The sequence below is a fragment of the Amblyomma maculatum genome, chromosome 1, assembly GCF_055883805.1.
Source record: "Amblyomma maculatum isolate TAMU_Amacu chromosome 1, ASM5588380v1, whole genome shotgun sequence".
NCBI classification, from domain to species: domain Eukaryota; kingdom Metazoa; phylum Arthropoda; class Arachnida; order Ixodida; family Ixodidae; genus Amblyomma; species Amblyomma maculatum.
In genome coordinates, this window is record NC_139344.1 from 125,617,223 (window position 1) to 125,641,590 (window position 24,368).

The 24,368-nt window shown below is 47.6% G+C and overlaps 1 pseudogene; it reads left to right on the forward strand.

The window, feature by feature from the left end:
* The first annotated feature begins 278 nt into the window (after positions 1–278).
* LOC146203867 (ELAV-like protein 1 pseudogene) lies at positions 279–1,360 on the forward strand (annotated as a pseudogene).
* The last annotated feature ends 23,008 nt before the right edge of the window (positions 1,361–24,368 follow it).

Genomic DNA, 24,368 nt, shown 5'->3' on the forward strand with positions numbered 1-24,368 from the left:
AGAACCAGCCGTGAACAGAGTCCCGAGGAGACAGTTTAACAATGGTAACTCTATTCAATTACCTTCACCGTAATCATTTTCTGCCTTCAGAGAGTGTATGTTACATTTAGGTTGCGTTCAGAGACACCTATCCGTAACAATCGCCGTTTAACCCGCTGAGAGGCAACGAGTGAGGAGAAAGAAGTTGCGAGACCCCACCGTTGAGGAAACGGAATTACGCCTGCTGCAGTGCTTCGAAGGAAGTGCCTTTTTTTTTCTTCCTCCCGAGCCTAGCCATCAGTCCTGTGAGCTCCTGGCAAGACGGGAGCAAGCTAAACCGAACCCGAACAGTGAGGGCCTGACCCAGCATGCACAGTGGAAGAAGACGAAGCCATGGAAGCCGACGGTGGCAATAGCCAGACCAACCTGATCATCAACTACCTTCCCCAATGCCTGACGGACGAGGAGTTCCGCAACCTTTTCACCAGCATCGGTCCCATAAAGTCGTCCAAGATTGTGCGCCAGAAGGCAACGGGTTACAGCTATGGCTTTGGCTTTGTCGACTACGAAGGAGCTGGCGATGCAGCGAGAGCCATTGAGACACTCAACGGCTTGCAGCTACAGAACAAGAAGATCAAAGTGGGATACGCGCAGCCCGGCGGCGAGACCATTAAACCTGCCAACCTTTACATCCGTGGCATCCCTAAGCACTTTCCAGCAGAGCAGGCCGAGAAGCTGTTTGCTGATTTTGGCCGGCTGATCCAGTTCAGGGTGCTCAAGGAGGACTCGGGCGATACTAACAAGGGGGTAGCTTTCGCATTGTACCATCTCCGGGAGAACGCCGAAGCTGCCATGGCAGCGCTGACGGGCCAAACGCTGCCGGGTGCCACCGAGCCACTCCTCGTCAAGTTTGCAGTGGACAACTCCAAGAAGGTACGTCCGCCCGGAGGCCGAGGTACCCAGGATCAGCTCATCGGACCCCCAGGTGCTGGTGCTGGACCCATGAGTGGTGCTCAGGGTCGCTGTCGGTACAACCCACTGACTGGCTCCTACCAGTATCCAATGGGTGGCATGGCTTCGGCTCCCACTGCAGCTGATGCTGGTGGGCGCGTTCTTTTTGTCTACAACATTGAGACCGATACAGACGAGAAGTCGCTCTTGCAACACTTTGCCAAATACGGCACTGTGACCGAGGTGAACATCATCCGTGACACGGCCACAGGGCTTTCCAAGGGATTTGGCTTTGTGACCATGGCCAACTACCAGGACTGCGTGCGGGCCATTGAGGCTCTCAACGGGTTCCTCTATGCAGGCTTGTTTATCAAGAGAGATGGCACATAACACAGATGAAATGTCTATATTGAGCCAATAAAAAGCCGGCCTACCCACAATGCTGGACTTCCAGTTTCAAACAGATAATTATATTAATTCATATTGTTTGGCTGTTCTATATTGGAAACCCAGCCTTATTTGTCGACTATCGTAATAATTTCCATCTGATTTTTCGATGGCTTCTAAATAGTTTCATGCTCTCAAATTCATTGGCACCGCAATATTTGTAAGCCAATCCTACTTACTGGCTAGTAAGGTGATGTTAGTATCGGATTTATATATTGCATGGTTTCCTATTTTTTTGCCAATCCGTTGCTTGGAGGCATTCGCATATATACAGAGCTGTTTTTGCAACTCATTGGAAGATTCACTGAAGACAAACCAAAAATAAGTATTGTGAACGATATTTCTTTATTTAGTAAAAAAAAAGCGCTCATAAGGCACAAAGGTTTGAGTGAAATCCGGTGCTGAAGTTGTGACCTGTGCCAGGTTCACTGGAAGGCCCAGTGCAGATGTAGGGTAAGCAGCATCTGTATTTAGGTCGCTGGTGAGTGTGGGGTTTCCGAAAGGCAGCGCCGGTATTGTCACAGAGCAGTGTGACGACTCGTGCGCGTGCACGAGGCTGCGGACGCCGGTCAGTGACATTTCCTGGACACTGCTGACTGCGCCATGCCGGTGTCGAGTGGCCAAACTCTACGCATGCCCATATTTGGCATTGCGGCAAGGGAACCTGCCGATGTATGGACCACCACCAACGACTCCTTTCGGACGGGACCTGCGAAAGCCGCGGGGGAGCTAACAAAGGCAGCCGGCGTCCGCGGCGACCAGTCAGCCCACACGGCGGGGAAACGGAGGCTCACCAACGGAGCGGATGCCTTTAAGGTTCGCTGTACACGGTATGACCTTTTCAGCAAAGGAACTCAATGCTTCGAATAAACAAGCCTTAAAGCAAATTTTAACAAGTCCAATCTGCCTAACAACGCGATGAATAGTTCAATTTACAATTAGTTAAATAAATGTAAAACATATGTCGGAAAAGAACTTAAGCTCAAACCTTTCAAATATCATACACTGCATTGGAAAACGAAACTTTATAAAATGCATATTGAAGCATATAAATAGAAGAGGCAGAAGTGCACGCAAGAAAATTGAACGAGTTTGTTCCCGTCTGCCCAGTATATTCCTATTCTGATTACTCAGAGGAAAGATCTCAAGTTTTTAGATATCGGGAGGAGTGTACGTATTTCGTGCTTACCTGTGGAATCTGGTCCCAACCTAGCCGCGATTTCTCGAAAGGAACTCTCCTTCAATTCACGCCGGTGACACTCGCATTCGACACAAGGAGGGGTCTTTTGCGCACAGGAATGGGCCAGAGATATGAGGGGAATCAAGGCAGTTCCACCACAGCTGCTTTCAATTACGGCCCCCTGCCCGACTGCTTTCAAGACGAGGTACTGCGGGAGAGAACAAAGCAATAAAGGACTGGGACTAAGTTGACCCGGCCTTCACTTGGTAGCGCGCAGAGACTCCGGGATGATGAAGGATTGAATCTTCGAAATTGGTAAAATATATACATAAGCAGGTTTAATGGCACTTTGAGAAAACTTATTTACATGAAAAAAGGGTATATCAGCAAAATGGCAAGCGTTAAGAGTTCATAGTGAGAAGAGTCTGGATGAGCCGCTTACCCAGGGCTCAGAGCGTCATTTCGTGCTCTGCAACGTCCTTAAATCCCCCTATGTCCAGCCCCTCTCTGAAGATGCTGACGAATCAGTTCCAGGGCACACCCCTCAGATATCGGCAACCAATCGATTACATCACTGCACTGATGGTCTGATGCACTGACATGGTCCACTATTGTTTCGTCGGGCGTGGTCACTTGTTGTCGGGTAGAGGTTGGGAACGGCGAGGAGGTAAATTTCGATTCTTCTGCAAAGATCCGCATTGTTGGTTCTGGCAAGTGGATTTCCTTCTCAGAAACCCAAGTGAACGTGCGCGCCACGAATACTGCTCCCAGCATTGTCCCTTTCTCACAATTTCATCGTTTTCCTGCATTCACGGGAAATCCTCTAATGGCCGTAATCCTCATGCTCCTTTCTTCTCCTGCACGTCAGCGGACGTGTCACTCCGATCGTCTCCTTTGGGCAATAGGCATTCCTCACTTGACAATAGCGCCTCTCGACGGGAAGGGTGAACAGTTGAACAAAAGCACTTCCGGCTATTTCTCACAGGGCGACGTTTCTTTGTATCTTTCTTGATGTTCCCTTGACAGGGCCAACTTGGCAGTTGCAGGGTCACGACAAAGCAAAGCATGCTCACACAAAAAGATTCATGGAAACAGGCTCACTTAGAGCCCTTGCACCAACAGCACATATCAATACCATGCCCACAGGCGAACAATAGTGCGCGCAAGCGCGGACCATGACCGGTCACAACAGTGCACATTAAAGAACCCCAAATGATCCAAATGTCTGGCGCCCTCCAGTATGGCTCTCTCATATTCGGATTCGAATTGTGATGTTCAGCCCCAAACAACCAAACCGGACCACCGTTTCATATACGTTGAGATGTAAGGAAGCTCACTTGTCCCTGATCTCCTTTATTTATTGTCTTAGCCAGTGAAATTTGGAGCCCGAGCTAGAATATCTAGGTAGTTATCAAATTACGGTGGCACGAATTGCAATGATAGCCCACACACTATAAACTGCAGTCACTATTTCATTCCGATTTTAACTATAGAGCGGTCAGAGCTCTCGTTGTGGGGTAAATCGTTTAAGGCTTGTCGCTGTGACGTAATTACAAGTTTATAACGTAGGTCTCGTATTGTGTGTGTGGCAAGCCATGAATTGTAAACTTTTGATGCAAATATAACATTGAAACTCCTTTTGCTAATATGACCATGAAGTTTCAGGTCCTGCAACAAGCTAAAGACCGCAGAAAAATATATCTTGGTGTTTATTTCAATGTCCTCTTAATGCGTGTTTGGGAAGTATGAACTGTGCGCGCATGCATAAAACAAGTCGGATGTTCACAGTTGATTGGTGCAGATAGACTGTGCAGTTGACAGGGTCATTGGTGTGTACAGAAGAGACATTCTAATAATTATAACACTGGTAAGTGCTGAAATTTATAAATGGATCATACTGCTCTCGGTTAGAGATTTGCGGCTGCTGCAATGCGTTCACATCTTTAGGTACAGTTTATATCGCGCCGTAGGGGTCAGATTAGTGCTCGTTGAGCTATAGGGCGAAAGCACTTTTTTGGAGGGCGAGTGCTCCATCGTCCGCCATTTTCATGCCCTTTCAAGCAGCAGCTTTGTGGCCTTCTTTCTTGGAGCTGCCGGGACGCACATCCAAAAATGTCTGGGTGTTGTGTGGTGCATAGCACCAACCACTCCAGAACTGAATGGAGAATGTTTTAATTCCCAACAGACCCCAAGATAAGGCTGCTTTGGACCGTAATGACCGAGCATATGACTAGTAGACGCCGACAGACACATCGTGCATTCACAGTGCGAGTAAAGTTATCTATTTCATATGCTGTGGGGTTCCCTTGTTTTTGCTGTTGAGGCAGGCATTAATTTATATTGAGTGAACGCGTGAGATATCTTTCCAGGGAAATGCAAATGTGGCAACTTCAAAATTAAGTGTCGCTGATCTCTGACAATTACCAACTTGGTGCGTAGTGATTATTCGGCAGGCCACTGTGGGCAAGTTAAACTGCTCACAGAATGAGTGTTCCTACGAGGAAAGTTCCACACCCTCTAAGTAAACGTAAAAACGTTCGCATTCACTTGGTGATATGGACTGCAAAAGAGGGGAAAAAATGGAGTTCTTCGAGTGTTTCCTCGAGAATGACCTTTGGCGGTGAAAACTTCTAGAGGCTGTTAGCTTTCTGATTTATTTTTTGCACCTGCTTTTCTGACTCACTGACTACATTTTACTTAAGACCATAAGTATGATATCTCGTAGCAAGGATGCACGCCATTCCTTTTCATAGTACGGTATTCTAGAGAAGGTAGAAAAAACCTTCGGGCAGTTAAGCAGTCCTAATGATGTGTAAGTGCGAGAGCATTACTTTTCGGCGGGTACGGTGTGCCCTTTAAATACTATGTAAGAAAGGGAGGTTTATTCAGCAGATCAACAGGACTTGATCAGCAGGACTGGGCAGATGAGCAGCGAACACAGCGGCAGTGAACACAGTCAGGTCGCTTTCGCAGTGGTGCGTGGGTGCCGGTGTCGATGCGATGAGTGACTGTAGAATTTTGACCCAAAAAACTCTGATGAGTGTCGTAGGAGGAGCGAAAGTGATGTAGAAGCTTCAAAAGCTGAGTGCGTTGCTCTGGAGGAAGATCGGCGTCTATGGAACGGAGGAAGAAGTCTGTAGAGAGGGGAGCGGGCGCAGGTGAAGGGGGGCTGAGCGCAGTCACAGCACAGTGCGGCGCGTCGTCAGGTTCCTCAGAGATCAGAAGAGATGCGATTGGCTGAATACTTCTGAGGCATTCGCCATGGCGCAAAGCAGTAGGGGAGTTAATTGGGTTAGAGACCCATAACATGGAAAGGCCAGCGGAAATATCGAGCACTGCGTAGGGCAATGGAAGGCACTTGCGGCGCAGGAAAGTATGGGCTGGTGTGAAGAGAACGGTGTCATCGGTAATAGAGGCACAAGCGACACGAACAAACACTGAAGAGCAGGGAGGAAGGTCGATATCTTCGGCGACGAGGGCTTTAGCACAAGAATTTGATGATAAGCGTCTGGTAAGGCATCGGGCAAAGTCGAGAAACCCACTTCAGTTCGAGCACAATCGATAATAGCAGCATGACGCGACAGGAAATCCCAGCCTAAAATTACAGCGTGCGAGCAACTTGGCAGCACGACGACCTCAATCGTATAAAGAGAATTCTGGATAACTACTCGATCGCTAGGTTCTGGTAAGGTTCTGGTGGTACAAAGAAAATGCCGACACCGCGCAGCTGCCGGGGGAGGGAAGCGGCACGAGGTTAATGAGAGTCTGAGCGGCCATTACGTGTTTCTGGGCGGAGCCACACTGAAAGAGGGAGAACTGCTCGCCAGCACGTTGCGTGCGAGAGCAGCGGTTCAGTGGCTAACATCGTTTTGTTTCCTGTGCATTCTTGCGTTTTCAGCATGGGCAAGCGGCCTCTCAGTGGCAGGCTGATCGCTGAGGTTGAAAGGAGACGTATCCTGTGGGACATCCGCAGCAATGATTATCTAGATACCTCCGAGAAGGATCAGGAATGGAAGGCCGCAGCCACACCCTTGCGCTCCGCAATTACCCTATTCCCCTAACTGTTGGTCCCCTGTTCTAAAACTCGCTAATGAGGTGTTTGCTTTGCCAGTATACCCCACACTCCACTCTTGTGCTATGGCTTCATCATTTGGAGCCTTAGCTGTTGGAAATGACGCCTTTGTCACCATCCTCTGATCACCGCCGTCTCCGAACAATTGAGCGAAGAGACGCTGACATGGAAAGCAGAAGTTTACCAAAGGCAGCAAATTCAAGAAAAGAAATAAATGCACTATAAAATAACGAAACTGAACAAAGCACGAGTCTTTAGCGTAAGATCGGCTGGGGAGCACGCGCTACCTCGCCTAATGCCTATCAGAGGTGGCTGCTCAAGAAATGCGTAGCGCATTGGGGGTCAGTTTCATGGCAGTTTCAGTGCGCGATTACATAAATTTGTTGCAGTAGGAAGAGTTCGGCGAAGATAGCGGTGGGTCGCCCGCTGGGAACACGTGCGAATGTCCACGCTGAGCGCGAAGGCTGTAATGAGTTTCTTGTCTTGCCAGCGGACCTCAGGTGCCTCTCTTGTACTGTGGCTTCTTATTTCGAGTCATAGCTGTTGCAGGGTGATGCTTGTGTAATTTCTTAGCACACGTGACCCAGAAGAAAGAGAGGAAACTCAGCTCGAAGCCCACGGCGACAGCCATTGCCGTTTTCTGCACACCTAGGCAGCAATAATATATATATATATATATATATATATATGTTCAGTTCAGGCGTTCAGTCGTGTCCGACTCTTCGTGACCCTATGGACCATGTCACGCCACGCTTTCCGGTCTCTCACTATCTTCTTAACATCACATAGCTTCATCTGCAATGCCTCGAGAATGCCATCTAACCATCGCGTTCGCTGCCTACCCCTTCTCCGGCGACCCTCAACCTTTCCCAACATCAAATCTTTCTCCAGCGACTCCTCTCTTCTCATCAGATGACCAAAGTAGCTGAGCTTTAACTTTAGAATTTGACCCTCCAATGAGCAGTCAGGGTTTATGGTAGACAATATCGACTGATTTGATCTTCTGGCAGTCCAAGGAACTCTTAAGAGTCTTCGCCAGCACCACAATTCTACGCGTCAATTCTTCGGCGGTCAGTCTTTTTCACAGTCTCGCATCCATACATCACAACTGGAAAGACCATAGCACGGGTTATACGGATCTTGGTTGGCAGACTAATGTCTCTGCTCTTTACTAGGCGGTCAAGGCTAACCATTGCTCTCTTTCCCAGAAGCAGGCGTCTCCTAATTTCATGGCTGCAGTCTCCTTCAGAGGTAATCTTGGCGCCCAAGAACAGAAAATCTGTCACAGCTTCCACTTCTTGTCCATTGATGCTCCAGGACTTGATAGGGCAAGACGCCATGATCTTCGTCTTTTTAATGTTCAGTTTAAGCCCAAACTTCTCACTCTCTTCTTGTACGCGCATCAGAAGTCTCTTGAGTTCCACTTCACTTTCTGCCATTAAAGTGGTATCATCCGCATATCTAAGGTTGTTGATACGTTTTCCAGCAATCTTCACTCCAGCTGAAGACTCGTCCAGACCGGCCTTCCTCATGATGCACTCTGCATATAGGTTAAATAGGCAGGGCGACAGTATGCAGCCTTGCCTCACTCCTTTCTCAATCGGAAACCAATCAGTAAGACCATGCCTAGTTCTGACTGTGGCCTCTTGCCCTTCATAAAGGTTCCTGAGGAGACAGATGAGGTGAATTGGAACTCCCATCTCTTGGAGAGCTTGCCACAATCTGCTGTGATCTACGCAGTCAAACGCTTTCGCATAATCAATAAAGCAGAAGTAAATGGGTTTCTGGAACTCTCTTGCTTTTTCCATGATCCAGCGAAGGTTGGCAATTTGGTCTCTAGTTCCTCTGCCCTTGCGAAACCCAGCTTGCACGTCCGGAAGCTCCCGATCCACATACTGCTGCAGCCTACCTTGCAGGATTTTTAACATCACCTTGCTAGCATGCGAAATAAGCGCGATCGTGCGGTAGTTGGAAGAATCTTTGGCACTGCCTTTCTTTGGAATGGGGATGTAAACTGACCTCCTCCAATCCTATGGCCACTGCAGGGTTGTCCAAATCTTTTGACATAATGTATGCAGTGTGTTAACAGCGTCGTGGTTGAGGTTTTGAAGCAACTCAGCTGGAATACCATCAATTCCGCTAGCTTTGTTCTTAGCAAGGCTGGCTAAGGCCCATTCAACTTCACTCTTCAGGATGCCCGGCTCGAGATCAGTAATCACAACCGTCCTATGTTGGGTTTGCACATCCGGGTCCTTCTTGTACAGTTCTTCTGTGTATTCCTGCCACCTCTTCTTTATCTCTGAGGCTTCAGTGAGGTCCTTGCCTCGTTTGTCCTTTATCACGCCCAGCTTAGCACAGAAACTTCCTTTGATATCTTTGATTGTCTTATACAGAGCTCTTGTGTTCTTTAATTGGCTGTTGTCCTCAACTGCTTGACACTGTATGTTCAGGAAGGCATTCTTATCTCTCCTTGCTATTTTCTGAAAATCCGCATTGAGAACCTTGTATCTTTCTCTTTCCCCCATACCTTTTGCCATCCTCCTTTCCTCAGCTATTTGCAAAGCCTCATCAGATAACCAGTTTGCTTTTTTGCATTTCTTTTGCTTTGGAACTACCTTAGTAGCAACTTCTTGTATTATATCACGAACATCAGTCCACATCTCTTCGGGCTCTTTGTCTTCTAGATCTAATTCTTCAAATCGATTCCTCACTTCCACAGCATATTCTAATAGAATCTGATCCAGATCATACCTGAAAGGCCTTCTAGTTTTCTGCGTTTTCCTCAATCGAAGCTTAATTTTGGCAACAAGAAGCTGATGATCGGTGCCACAATCGGCCCCAGGCCTTGTTTTTACTGCTTGTATAGCGCTTCTCCATCTCTGCCGGCAAATAATATAATCGATCTGATTCCTGTACAGACCATCCGGTGAAACCCATGTGTACAGGCGCCTCTTGTGCTGTTGAAAATGAGTATTCGCTATGGTCAGGTTGTTTTCTTGACAGAACTCTACTATCCTCGGCCCAGGTTCATTTGGCTCACCAAGACCGAACTTGCCTGTAATTCCGGATATTTCTTCACTCCCGACCTTAGCATTCCAGTCTCCTATGAGAAAAACGACGTCTGATGATGGGGTGCGGTCTAAAAGGCATTGTAGGTCCGCATAAAATCCCTCAATGTCAGCTTCTTCGGCAGCAGCGGTCGGCGCATAGACTTGGATGACTGTTATGTTGAAAGGGTGACCTTGGATCCGAAGTGAAATCATTCGGTCGTTTTTGGGGTTGTACCCTAGCACTGCTTTGCCCATTCTTCTGTTTACTATGAGAGCGACCCCATTCCTTCTCTTGGATTCGTGCCCACAATAAAAGACATAATGGTCGCCGGAGTTAAATTCTCCCATTCCGGTCCACTTGAGCTCGCTGATACCCAAGATATCAATGTTCAATCTGTCCATTTCTCGCTTGACGATATCCAGTTTACCTTGCGTCATAGATCTTACATTCCATGTTGCTATGTGATATATCTCCTTGCAACATCGGACTTTCCGGTCGCTTCCCGACACATCCACAACTGAGCGTCCTTTTGGCTTTAGCCCAGCCGCTTCATTCGTCCTGGAGCTACTAGGAATCGCCCTTTGTTCATCCCCAGTAACATGTGGGACGCCTTCCAACCTGGGGGGCTCATCTTCCGGCGCCATATCGATAATGGTATTGTGACTGACCATAGGGTTTTCTTGGCAGGAAATACTGGAGTGGGTTGCCATTACCTTCTCCAGTGAATCACATTTTGTCAGAACTCTCTGCCGTGACCTGTCTATCTTGGGTGGCCCTACACAGCAGAGCTCACGACTTCATCGAGTTTCGCAAGCCCCTCCGCCACGACAAGGCAGTGATCCATGAAGGGGATATATATATATATATATATATATATATATATATATATATATATATATATATATATATATATATATATATATATATACATACACACCGGGTGTCCTAGCTAACTTGAACCAAGGGTTACAAAATACAAAGTAATATGTTCGAGGTAGGTCAGTGAAACCAATTGCATACAACTGCCAGCCAGTTTGCGCACTACAGGCAATTTTTTGTTTTGCAATTACTTAATTAGCTAGTTATGTTAATTTCTTTAATTTATTAAATATCGACTTTAGACCAAACATGTGAATTGGAAAGTTGTAGAGCACCTTCAGAAACCCCCATTCCATTAATTGCGATAAAGAAAGTCTCACGTGTATCTTTTTTTCCGGGCTCAGAAGAAGGCCCGCGAAATACAAATAATACCACGTAACTAGCGCATTTGTGAGCCGCGATTGTGGTGCTCTCAGTCGTGGTTTGAGCGAACGAAATCAGCTGCGGCCGTGACCCGATGGTCCCGTTGCAGCGGCAGGCAGAAATGTTGGTGATGGTTCGAGCGTGCTCGAGCTCGCCGGTAGCCACCGCGATTTTGGCCAGGCCTGCGCACCGCAGAAGCCTACATCACGACAGGCGGATGACGATAAAGAACCGGCAAATGAAGGTGCAGCGCTAATTTTAGGCGAGTCACATGATGTCATCTCGCCCCTTTACCCAAGCATGTATATGCACATTCAGTGGCTGATACCTTATCGGTCATCCGTTTGTCGTGACGTTCGCTGATGGATGAGAAGGAGGCCTTGTTAAAATCTCGGTGGTGTCGGCTCGCCGCTCTCGCTGCTACTGCACTGTCACGTAGGCCGGCTGTCTGACGCGGATGAAGAAGCCATCGCAGGCATATCGGCCTGCCGCTTTAACGGGGCCAAGAAGACACGGCTGCAGTTAATTTCGTTAGCTCAAACCACGGCTGAGAGCCCCACAATAGCGGTGCACAAATGCACTCGTCAATTGGTATTATTTGTATTTCGCGGGCTTTCTTCTGAGCCCGGAAAAAAAGATACACGTGAGACTTTCTTTATCGCAATTAATGAAATGGGGGTTTCTGAAGGGGCTCTACAACTTTCCAATTCACATTTTTGGCCTAAAGTCGATATTTAATATATTAAAAAAATTAACATAATTAGCTAATTAAGTAATTGCAAAACAAAAAATTGCCTCTAGTGCGCAAGGAGGCTGGCAGTTGTATGCAATTGGTTTCACTGACCTACCTAAAATATATTATTTTGTACCCCTTGGTTCAAGTTAGCTAGAATACCCGGTATATAGGTATATAAACGACGCTCGGCTGCTGACCATGTCGGAGTGAATCTGCCAATGCCAGCGCCGGGCGTTGGGCACGCACGCGATGCATTTTCGTGCGCGATAAAAAAAAAAAAACGCACCATAGTGGGCTACGCTTAAAACTGCGCATCTTTGAGCCGTCATAAAGATCACCTAAGCTGTCATACAAGCAAGGCATTTGCGGGCGTTCATCTGGTCGAAGCTGCTGACTACACTGCTGCTATCGCTACCAGCTTTTCTGTTAGTACTCCTAATAACTATCCCAAATTGCGTAGTTTATTTAGCATTGATTGCAGATATTTAAGCCAAGGATGAGTACAACCGTGCCTTCAAAATACCCTGGAATATTTTTGTAGGGCAAATAAACAACTTTCACTCTTATAAACAATTTTACTGATTGTTAACGAACTTTGACGCCAGGTAGAAGATCTTACTTCGTCTGTAAAACGCCGCCTACAGTGTGCGTTGAAGTATATTAATGCAGCCGACTCTCGTTAGTTTCACCTATCAATGCCGCCAAATTTTCGATTCGATTCAAGTAGAACAGGATGTATTTCGAGTGCGACTAGTAACTTTCCTTTCGTTTAGCCATTACTCGGCGGTATCGCCAAGTTCGAATTTCCGACTGCACACGTAGTAAAAACCCTGGAGATGTTTCCGCTTTTTCAGTGCTCACGGAATGCAAGCACGGCGCAGGCACTGTAATATTTGGCTCATGCAGGTGGAGCGAATGCGCTAGATTTTATTTCTTAGGACAAAGTACGTATGACATATTAATCTTTTTCCTTCTACTAAAGAATAGGCCGCTAGTAATAAGGTTGAGAATAAATGAGAATAAGACAATTGGAGCGTTTTTAATTAGTCACACCATTGAGGTATTGAATGGATTCTACGTTCTTGTGACATTGTTATTATTAATTTATTGTAATCCTGCATCTAGGTTTCTAGCAGGCTCTATGAAGTTTTTCCAATCTTGCACTCGAGTCACCGTGTAGTAGAAGACGAAGTATCCGTCCTTGGATAAGAAATATTTGGACGGTCGTCCCTCACAAGGCCATTCTGTTGAAACTTCTTTCGAAAAATCATGAAATGCAGTTGTGTTTGCTTTCCTCGCGAAGACCAGAGCGCTTTTGTAGCGGCAAGTACACAAAGCATCGTTGGCGCAAGCCCCAAGCCTTTGCAGTGGGCCTGGCAATAGCCGCCGCTGCAGCAGACGACGCAGTTTTTTTTTTTTTCACCCTGAGCGCAGCGTTCGCGCATAAAGGCACGCTACTGCGCCGCTATCGCCAGGACTGCCAACGGCGTCGGCAAGCCGAACGTAAATCAAATAGGCCACTTTGTAACCTTGCCATATGCGGTTGGGCACCCCACCCCGGCCGCCTGTGCAGTTGTGCGCACTGAGGCGGCTTTCCCGCACTGCGTAATCCGATAAACAGTCATTGCGCGTGGCAATGTCACTAAAATCATGTTGAATTCTTCAACATTATCAAATACAAAAAGGAGTCTGTATTTGGTGAGTAAGAAATCTATATACCGCGTTTTGTGAAACTCCAATGCCGAAAAGCCGAGTTAGCGGTATTTCAAGTGATTATTTCTGATGTTAATTTTATAGAACCACACGGCCGAATGTGGTAATTTATAGATTATTAAAATTTAAAAATTCTCTTTCTTCTACTTCTTCATCTCCTTCTACATCTCGCTCTTCCTCGTCCTTCTACCGTTACTGCTCTACTTCGTTCTACTCCCCCTCTGATTTTTCTATTTCATCCTGTTCTACTTTTTCTACTGCTTCCTCTCCTGTACTTCTTTACTTATACTCCTTGCTCTTCTCTACTTTCCCTTCTTCCTGTTGTTGTGCTCTAGTTCCTCTTCTAGAAAATGAAACGTAGACGGCCCCCCCAACGGTGCAACGCATGTTGCCGGGAATGCCCTGGTTACCACATGAGAAAAGCACTTTCTGAGCTACGTCTCCAGATTTAGTGCTTTGGCAACACCAAGAAACGACGGCACTCGGGCTGAGCGATGCTGGTATCCCTCTGGGAGGTTGCAAGTGAGACACGCTTTGACGCCAAGATGTGATATATCCCTGACCCTAGTACCCCTCTCCCTTGAATAGGCCTTCGTGTCAGCTTGATTTTAATCCGCAGGCATTAGGTGTCTATGTTCGAAGCAGCACGTGCCCAGAGTTGGTCATCACGATTCCGGTGAACTGAAAATGCTTTTACGAAAAACAACAATTGTATGCGAAAGAGGACCATAGAACTTCGCCAAGGAAACAGTGTTAGTTGATTAGTTAATTTCGGAAGACGGCGTATCCTTCGATGAAAAAATGATTCATGAATGTCAGTTGAGAACGAAAAATAAAGTTAGGGAAAAATATGGCGAGGAGGAGCAAGCAAAAACATAAATGAACACGGGGGACTCACTTTGGCGACATTCCCATGGTGACCGCCATTGGCGCCACCAGGCGCCCCTACAACCGCGCGCCTCTAGCAACGGTCAAGTCATGGAGAGCCAGCGGCGCAGCATGTCTTTGCGCGTTGGAAGAGGAGGCGAGCCGGTACAAAAACCATTGTGGCGCGTAGTGTAGTGAGGCAATGCTCATTCCTCCGATCCGGGCGGCAGCAGTGATATCAAACGTTCTCATTAAAAATTATTCCCTCACTTTTTCTTCATCTTCCTTTATTTTTTCTTATTTTACTTCTTCCGCTTATAATTGTTATGCCTCTCCTCCTTCTACAACTTCTGCTTCTTCAAAAATTGCGTTCCTATAATCTGCTGACGTGAAGCATGTATGCTGAGACACAAGCGCTGGGGATTCGGGGACAGATGTTTTATTCGTATTATGCAATAACCTGGGCAATGTCATCATGTCTTTGTCTTCTGGATCAATAGACCGACAGTGCTGCTGAACGAACCGGCGAAAAAACATTTGTACTGTCTTGCCTTCAATCCCTTAATGCCTCGCGGTCTGCCAAAAACTTCAACCAATAATTCGGCGCCTGTCATAGTTTCAAACTTGACACCGATGTCAGACGGCAAGGTATGTATCTACCGGTGGGTTTCAGGTCCGGTCGCTCCTATAGCTTCGCCTCTGTCCAATCCAATCCGCAGTGATGTTTTGTGTTGAATTCATCTTTATGGAGTTACCTATGGTTCGCAATGATCATTATCGCATAAAATATATTGTTATTCGAGCTGGAGCTCTGGTTTCCTGCGCCAAATTTAAAACTACGGGCACCAACTGTTGTTTGCTTTGGTGCACTGGAAGCGATCGCGTAATTTCGCTGAAGCAGAGATTTATTTGGGGATACCGAAAAATTTCAATCATATCTGAAGTGCATGCAGGTGAGAGTTGTGGTTATTTGCTTTTCACGCACTTTTATGTATGATGCATGTCACGGGCAAGTTATTTTATGCGCTAAGACTTGCCGTTCCTCCTTTTATTTTGTACTTGGAGATATTCGCTTGGAAAGAGGGCTAGTTTACAGCAGGAAATACAGCCATCGGTGACTGCTCCTGAAGCGCTGCGCTACCATTACAAATCACTAACGTGTCGCCTTCACCTGCCATAAGTAATCATTTCTTGCGTCGAAGAAAATCTGCCTGAGGGCGACAAAACGGTTCGTGTATAGTTCACAGACCTTTCCCGTGCAGTTTATTTACTACAACTTGCATGGCTTAAGCAAACATCGCTGCAGATTGCTTACTCTGGCGAGCAACTTCAATCCTGAATGGGAAAGGGCTTACTTCACTTCTAGATCATTGGACCGCCGTGTACATCAATACTCCAGTCATAACTTGAACATTTTGTTCTGATCTGGTAATCCTCGCCAGTTCTACCGGTGTAAGATTTTGCAGTTTCTTCTATTTGTGCATCACAAGGTATCCAATCTGCCGCTGCATGTATTAGGTATCCAATCTGCCGCTGCATGAAAACCATGTGCTGTAACGTCAGGTTTCTCGTAGCAGATTTGATAAAGGACTTCAAAATGACCGTTATACATCGTTCAATGTAATACAGTACGCAGTCATCACATTCTTAAGCATCTCATTCCTGGACTGCTCCTGTCAGATGGTACGAGAACGAAAATGGTGCACCCAGTGCAATTCTACTTCTTTTTATATGCTGTCTTTCTAAATGCATTGAATAGGTTTTAATTTTACGGCACTACTGTTACCACGGGCAGGCACATGGAGGGCGTTAGAATGTGGTGTTTGTAACAGGACGAGCGCTGTTATCACAGTTTATTAGCACACTTTATTCATCATGTCGCAGTACCATCTAGCCCAAATGTCTGTGCTATGTAAATGAAGGCTGCGTACTAGCTTACAAAACCTGGGGTTCTGTGACGTGCGCACTCATGGCACTGCATACGAGCGCCTAGCTTTTGCGTTTTTCCCCCATTGAATCGCAATATACTCCACCAGGAATGAATCGGGTCCACTGACTCGGAGCCCGAGCACTCTGACCACACAAGACACCGTGGTGGCTGAAATTGTTTGTGTATCGTCAGGTTGTCAAGGAGTCATTCTAGGTGTGAGGAGTGTGCTGACAAATACTTCGAAATTTTTCGGCGCGGCGCGTTTGCGGACGGTGTCTACGTAAAGATCGTCCTCTGTTCGACTCGCGGCAAGTTGTGCTCCTTGGCCCTTGACTGCGTGCATTGTTCACGGTGCCTGGCCTCCGATGCATTCATTCATTACTGTCCAAGCAATGAACTGCTATGTGCAGGCGGGCATGATGCTGTCTCATTGCTCCTTGGAGGTGAATCGTAGCGTGTATACGAGGAGACTCCACCTTGGGCATTTTATTTACTCTCGATTCCATATGGCCGACCGGAATAGGGGCGCCTTAGTTCAAAGCGAATGCTACATCGCACAAGGAGAATCTTCGTGTGAGCGGCTAGTGCTGTAAAACTTCATTTATAATATTTCTCTAGAAAAGCTTTTACGAAATTTTCATGTAAGCTTGCCGAGTATCGCAGGGGTTTTAAACATGTTATTGAAATAGCAGTATCAACTATGCAACGTCGCAAACAGGAGCAACGAAGGAAGGCTGCAAATTTGAAACCTGAACTCTCTACACAGTGGTTGCGCAGGCAATCCCTTAAAGAAATAAAGAGTTACTAAGCCGCAAAACATCCCACAATACGCGAATCGAATTCAATTGAAACTATTTGCTTTTTCTTTCCTTCTGAATTCGTAAAATGGTCGCTAGGGGGATACCACCTGCGTTAAAGCGTGGCATGGTATAGAAGCTCTGTACCGTGCGGCTGGGTACAGCAGCTTAAAAGTAGGCGCCGTCATATTCCCCCACTCCAGTTTTCCTTCCTGCGTTGTCCCAAAATTCTCCACAGCTTTTGTTTGGCACCATGCTGCCGTCAATATAAGTATGGAGCCTCGCGTCTATGGTATTCACTGCAACATATGCATTATGAGGACGACATTCTTTGGTGCGCCTTCCTTAGGCGACCTGAAAAATAGGTTTTGTCCTGAGGATTTGATCTTGGTAAGGGAGTATCTGTGAACATAAAGGTTTGTTCATCATTCGACTTTTGTCCGTACATCACGTGTCGGAGTATTTCGTACTCAGCCCTTGAAAGGGGTCATTGTCTGTAACCGGTGTGTGAACATAAGAGACAAAAACATCCTGGCGTTTTTTTTTTTCCAAGGCTCTAAGGAAACAACCTCAAAATTAGTAAGAGAAGAGTAAAGAAACCTGGCATCGGAAGCGAAGCTAGAATGTAATATGAGAGTGAAAAAATCTTTGTTTTTTGAAAATGCATCTTGTTTGATATTCAATAGTTGCCGTTAATTAACAAGCTTAATTCACTCAGGAAAGACCAACTACTGCTTTTGACACATTTCTACAGCTTTAACGGCATGCGTTAACGTTTAGTGGAGCTATCTTGGGGACGCTAGTGACGCACGAAGGCAACGAAGCCCCCATAACATTAGCCGGCGCACAATCTTGTGTTCTGCGCATGCGCGACGGTATAAGTTCATCAACTGCAGGTTGTCGTCTACAGTTCTGTCTGCAGTTGTAGCTTGAAACAATCTCTGCATGAAGCCTGAAATGAATCAACTGAAACGACAGGTTTTATCCGGCTCATATCCGTTGATACATGCATCCTAGAATTTTGGCGCATGCGCGAAACGAAAGGTCGCGCTGCGGCGAATGTGTACTATAAGCCCCTGAGGCACTGACGCCACTGTAACATCGTCACTGTGCTACGTCACGTATAGCGTAATTTGTGCACAACAGTAAAACAAGTTGCAGAGAAATAGCATGCTGCTGGGAACATAATTAGAACCCGCGGTGAAGTGCTAAGGTCAACTCCGGGATAGCTAGGATAAGTAATTAAGTCATTGCCGTGTTTTCATTTTTGTTTTTTGAAGCCATTCCCTGACATTGCACATGTTTAATAGCGACTTTCTCGCTCTGTGCGGCGCCGTCTTCATCAATTTTCGTTTGCGTGCATGACAGTACCAAAGCAAGACCAGTGCAGATACTTGCACGAGCTGACCAAAGTTTGAACTCGTGGCCACATCAGCTTAGGAAGCCATGCCACAGCGCAGGAGCAAGCGACATTCCGGAGTGTTTTGCGTTGTTGCTGGGGAAAAAGCAGGGATAGATAGGAAAGCCTAACATCCAGACTTCCGGGTTAGATACGGAGCTTTCTAGTATTCCACACATCTTGGCAGCCCATGCCACTCTGCGCGCGATGGATGATATGATGGGAGCTAAGCATGGCTCCAGCAATTATTTTATAGAAATGCGGGTCAGTGGAAGTTTCAAAGCAATCGGGTGTGCCCACCCGCCACTCGATGTCCAAAAGCAGGCTGTTGTGGCTCTGATATACAAAAGGAAATAATACGAGCCAATTAGGTCCAGGAAGGTTAGGGCATTCTGGTCGTTTGAAACCCAAAAAAAATTTTGCTTGCACTTTAGCCTTCCGTATCTCCTCGGAAATGAAAAAAAAAGCAATCACATCACAGCACACTTTAAAGTCTGTCGAGAAAGAAAAAAAAGGGGCACAGTCTGAGGTGAAACAGTCGTCAGCTCATGGAGTCGATGTCAGGAGTTCATCCTCCACGGTGTTGTCGAGCGAAACTGGCTGCAGGGCCTCAACGATAGGCAAGTCCTCCAGTTCACTGTCCCAGTGACTTTTCTCACTTGGAGGCGTCTTAGGGCGCAGTTCAGGTGTGAGGATAGGCGGTGGGCTTGACCAGGATTCATCGGCCACGTCCTCGATAACCTCTGGACTTCTCAGCCCAATGAAACTAGCTGAGGGCTTCGCTTCGGTGTCACTCATACAGCGTTCGGACTCACCCCTGTCTCCGTATTCTGTTTGGGCTCCTTCTCCAGGCCAGACAGTGCCCACCCCTTGTCCCTCCTCGGGCGTCGTGTTAAGCTCATTCGAGTCGCCATCGGTTGCTGCGGTCTGGAGCTGTCCTTGGGGCTCTGGTTGGTTGCCGCCACCGCCATCATGCGATGCTTCTGCCATGTTAGCTCTTGGGACAGTTCGACGTAAGTGCCGTTGTACGTTGGTCACGTCGGCAAGAGGTCTTTGCGGTTCGGCCTTTTCATCGCTGCTGCTCGGGAAGGCAGATGCCTGAGACTTACGGGCATCCATCTTCAGTAAAAAGGGCAAAGAATGCGGCTTCGTCTCAAAATGGGCTTGTGCAAACGGGCGATGCTTCGGCGCACTAGCTGGGTGCTTCGTACTTGCGGGTTGCGCGTGAAAACCAGTTCTCTACATTTTACCCATTTTTTTTTGTCCTTTGAAATAAACATATAAGAAACAAAAAAGAGGAGAGGAAGCCCGGACGATCAAAAGCTTTGCCAGGCATCAATCCAGTTAAAAATAAGTGAAAGATGCAAAAAATCAACATTTATATTAAAAAAAAGAACGATTAAGTAAAATATTGTCACGAAGACAGGGATTTATGGGTATCGGCAACAGGGGCAGATACACACAGTCAAGACAGAGGTTCCCGGGATATGGTAACACGAAGACACAAGCTCAAGAGTCCACAGTCCTAGCTAGCCGAAGCGCGCGAGAGTCTCCAACTTCTTCGTCGTTCAAGCGCTACCTCGAACCGTCAGGTGGCATTAATCCACCCCCCCCCCCCCCCTCCTCGAAAAAAAACCGCAAGCTCAGAGAAAAAAAACTGCTCCGGATGGCAAATACGACTTTCAGCGGGAAAAATATGGCTTCATGCGAAGCACATACACCAGGTCAGACGAGCACTGACGACTAGAACTCGGTACAGTTCCGTCTGGAATAACCTCGTACGTAACTTCTGAGAGGCGACTCAACATTCTGTAGGGTCCGAAGTAACGATTGAGAAGTTTTTCTGACAGGCCTGGGCGCCGGACAGGTGTCCACACCCAGACTTTGTCACCAGGCTGGAACACGACATAGCGATGGCGGTCGTTATATCGGCGTGCATCTGTTGGTTGCTGTTTTGTAATGCGATTACGGGCGGGTTGGCGAGCTTCCTCAGCGTAGTTGGTGAATTCTTCTGCGTCAGCGGTAAGCAGCTGGTCGTCAGCAGCACATGGCAGCATAGCGTCGAGCATGGTCTGTACATCGCGTCCGTATACTAGGCGAAACAGAGTTAATCGAGTTGTTTCTTGGACGGCCGTGTTATATGCAAATGTGACATAAGGCAATATCTCGTCCCATGTTTTATGCCGGACATCGACATACATGGCGAGCATGTCCGCTATTGTTTTGTTTAGCCGCTCAGTAAGGCCATTAGACTGAGGATGGTAAGCAGTAGTCTTTCGGTGATGTGTCTGGCTTAGTTGGAAAACTTCTTCAAGAAGACGCGCTGTAAATGCCTTGCCACAATCAGTGATGACATATGAAGGGGCGCCATGGCGGAGGACAATCTGCGTCATGAAAAATTGTGCCACTTTGGAGGATGTTGCACGTGGCACCGCCATAGTTTCCGCGTAACGTGTCAGATAATCTGTAGCCACGATAATCCACTTATTGCCAGCTGACGATAGAGGAAAAGGGCCAAGAAAGTCCATACCAATTTAGTCGAATGGTACTAGCGGTGGGGGAATAGGCTGCAAGAAACCCGCTGGCTTCAATGGTGGTGTCTTGCGTCACTGGCACTCGCGGAAACCTCTAACATATCGATGAACGGTGGCGGTAAGTTGGGGCCAGTAGTAGGCCTGGCACACTCTGGTAAGAGTGCGTGCAAAGCCCAAGTGTCCAGCGGTGGGTTCATCATGGCAAGCATGAAGGATTTCATCGCGGAGATCTGCAGGGATGACTAGAAGATAGGCTCGGTCACTGTTGCCGGCGCTTTTCTTGTAGAGGATTCTGTCGCGCGCGTACAGAAGGATGACAAGTTCTTAGCAAACAGTCGAGATACTGTAGAATCGAAACCCTCCAGATGATCTATCACAGTTTTGAGGTCTGGATCAGCCCGTTGCCGGGCCTTTAAATCAGAGGAACTGATAATGCCAAGAAAATGGGCGTCTTCATCCGTACTGTCATGGGCCAACTCCACGGGTGATCGAGACAGTGTGTCAGCATCTTCATGTTTACGTCCGGATTTATAAACGATAGAGTACTCAAACTCCTGCATACGAAGGCTCCACTGTGCAAGACGTCCTGATGGATCTCGAAGACTAGCTAGCCAACACAAAGCATGATGGTCTGTCACAACTTTAAATTTACGGCCGTAGAGGTAAGGTCGGAATTTCATTGTGGCCCAAACGACGGCGAGACACTCCTTTTCAGAAGTTGAATCGTTCGATTCTGCCCGAGAAAGGGTGCGGCTGGCATAAGCGATCACTTTTTCCTCGCCTTGCTGGTGCTGGACCAGAACAGCACCCAGACCGACATTGCTGGCGTCGGTGTGAATTTCGATGGCAGCGTCCTCATCGAAGTGTGCAAGAACGGGAGGGTAGTGCAGCCGTTGGCGCAGCTCGGTGAATGCCTCCTGCTCCTCGGAAGACCAGACATACGGGACGTCATCACGTGTCAGGCGCGTCAAAGGTTCACAATCTTGGCAAAATCGGCAATGAAACGGCGATAGTACGCGCACAGGCCCAAGAAACGTCGGACTGCTTTCTTCGTGGTAGGGATGGGAAAATTGGCTACAGCGGCTGTTTTATCAGGATAAGGCCGGACACCGTCTGCGCTTACCACATGACCGAGAAATTTTAGCTGCTGATATCCACAGTGACATTTTTCCGGTTTAAGTGTCAAATCGGCCGAGCGAAGAGCGTCCAATACAGTTCGCAGCCGCTTAAGATGTTGGTCAAACGTTTCTGAAAACACGATGACGTCGTCCAAATAAACCAAACAGGTTTGCCATTTAAGACCAGCAAGTACGGTGTCCATCATTCTCTGGAACGTCGCTGGCGCTGAACACAGACCGAAAGGCAGTACTTTAAATTCATATAAGCCATCGGGTGTCACAAAGGCAGTCTTTTCCCAATCGCGCTCATCCACTTCTATCTGCCAATAACCACTTTTTAAATCAATGGAAGAAACGAACTTTGCGTTGCGAAGTCGATCGAGTGAATCGTCGATACGGGGCAACGGATATGCATCTTTTTTTGTGATGTCATTCAGTTTCCTGTAATCAACGCAAAAACGCAGCGTGCCATCTTTTTTCTTAACCAACACGACTGGTCGACGACCACGGACTTTTAGACGGCTGAATAACATCATCATTAAGCATTTCCTGGACTTGTGTCCGAATTGCCTCACGTTCTTTGGCCGAAATACGGTACGGCTGCTGTCGAATAGGTCGGGCATCGTCAGACGTTAAGATGTGATGCTTGGTGATAGAAGTTTGCCGGACTTTCGATGATGAGGCAAAGCATGGGGCGTACTCCAGCAGTAAGGCACGCAGGGCGCGTTGTTGACAGAAAGAAAGGTCACTGCTAACATCAATGTGGTCTAGGACACTGGGAGTATCAATAATGTCAGACGCAAAACATTCAGAAACTTCCTTTCACAGTTCGCCGAAAGCGATGGCAGTAGAGCGATAGAGGTGGCGAGATTCATTCGTGAAGTTCGTGACGAGAAGCTCAGAGTGACCATTGCTGAGAATAATTAAGCTTCGAGCTGCACAGATGCCATGAGAAAATAAAAGCGAACGGTTGCTTTCAGCTATTATCGGCCCGTCACGAAGCCCGTCGCACACAACACTCACAAACACGCTGGAGCGGGGAGGCACTGAAACACACTCGGCTGAAACCCGTAGGGCGCACGTACGTTGGCCATCGGTGGGGCTGGCACCCGCTTTCTCCGTTGAACACGAGACCATTCGCTGTCGGAGGTCGATGATGGCGCCATATTCCCGCAGGAAATACACACCGAGAATCAAATCACGAGAACATTCCCGGAGAACGACGCAGCTGACAACGAACGTTGACGCACGAATCTGGATTCTAGCCGTGCACTGTCCAATAGGAGTAATTACATGCCCCCCAGCCGTGCGTATTTGCGTGCTACACCATGGTGTCATAACCATCCTAAGGTTCGCTGCCAGTTTCCCACTCAAAATCGAAAAGTCTGCTCCGGTATCCACAAAAGCGCTGACATTATGGCCATCGATGCACACAGGGATGTCCAGCGATAGCCGGTCTCGTGAACCAAATGCTGTCGTTTCTGCTCCAAAATCCATATCTGTTCTCATTGGGGGGACTTTCTTTGTGCTGACATTTAGCGGCCCCGCCCCGCCCCGCCAATGTCACGAGGTAGTTGTCCGAACGTGCGTCTAGGTGCGTTGGTGTAAAAACCCTCCGGTCCGAGTTCCCGATAAGGGCACCACCGGAAAATGTGACCAGGTTCCCCACAGTGGTAGCAAAGACGGCGGCTCCGAGGGGCCTGCCAGACGTCCGTTCGTCGAATGTTTGATCGCGGTGGCCGCACGCACCGCGTTGGCTGCTGTACATGAATGTATTGCGTTTGCTGCTGGACGGGCATGCACTGGGTTGGTGGTAACGTAGACAACGGAGCTTGGACGGGAACTGGGCGTCGGAGAAGTCGGACGAGGATAATCAGGAACAGGGGTACTTTGAGCTTCAGCAACATGCAGAGATGGCTGCGTGACTTGCTGAATCTCTTCGCGGATCATATGTGCGAGAGAATCACCCCTGGGTTGGAACGTGCCACAAACCTTCTGCAGTTCCTCGCGTACATTTGCACGAATAAGATCTCGGTGCTGTTCAGTATTGCTTACAGCAGCTGTAAGAGGCTCGGCAGCAGTCGTAGCAAGGATTGGGCTGTCGTAGACCGCCGAGCGGCGCTGGTGTAGGATCTTTTCCATGGTGACCGCCTCTGTTAAAAATGAGGTAACTGTAGTTGGTGGGCTACGTACAAGACCAGCAAAAAGCTGTTCTTTAACCCCATGCATCAGGTGACGCAGCTTTATCTCTTCAGACATGTTGGGATCCGCACGTCGTAATAGTTTCGTCATGTCCTCAACATACATCATGACGGACTCGTTTGGCATCTGTTTCCGAGATTGAAGAGCACG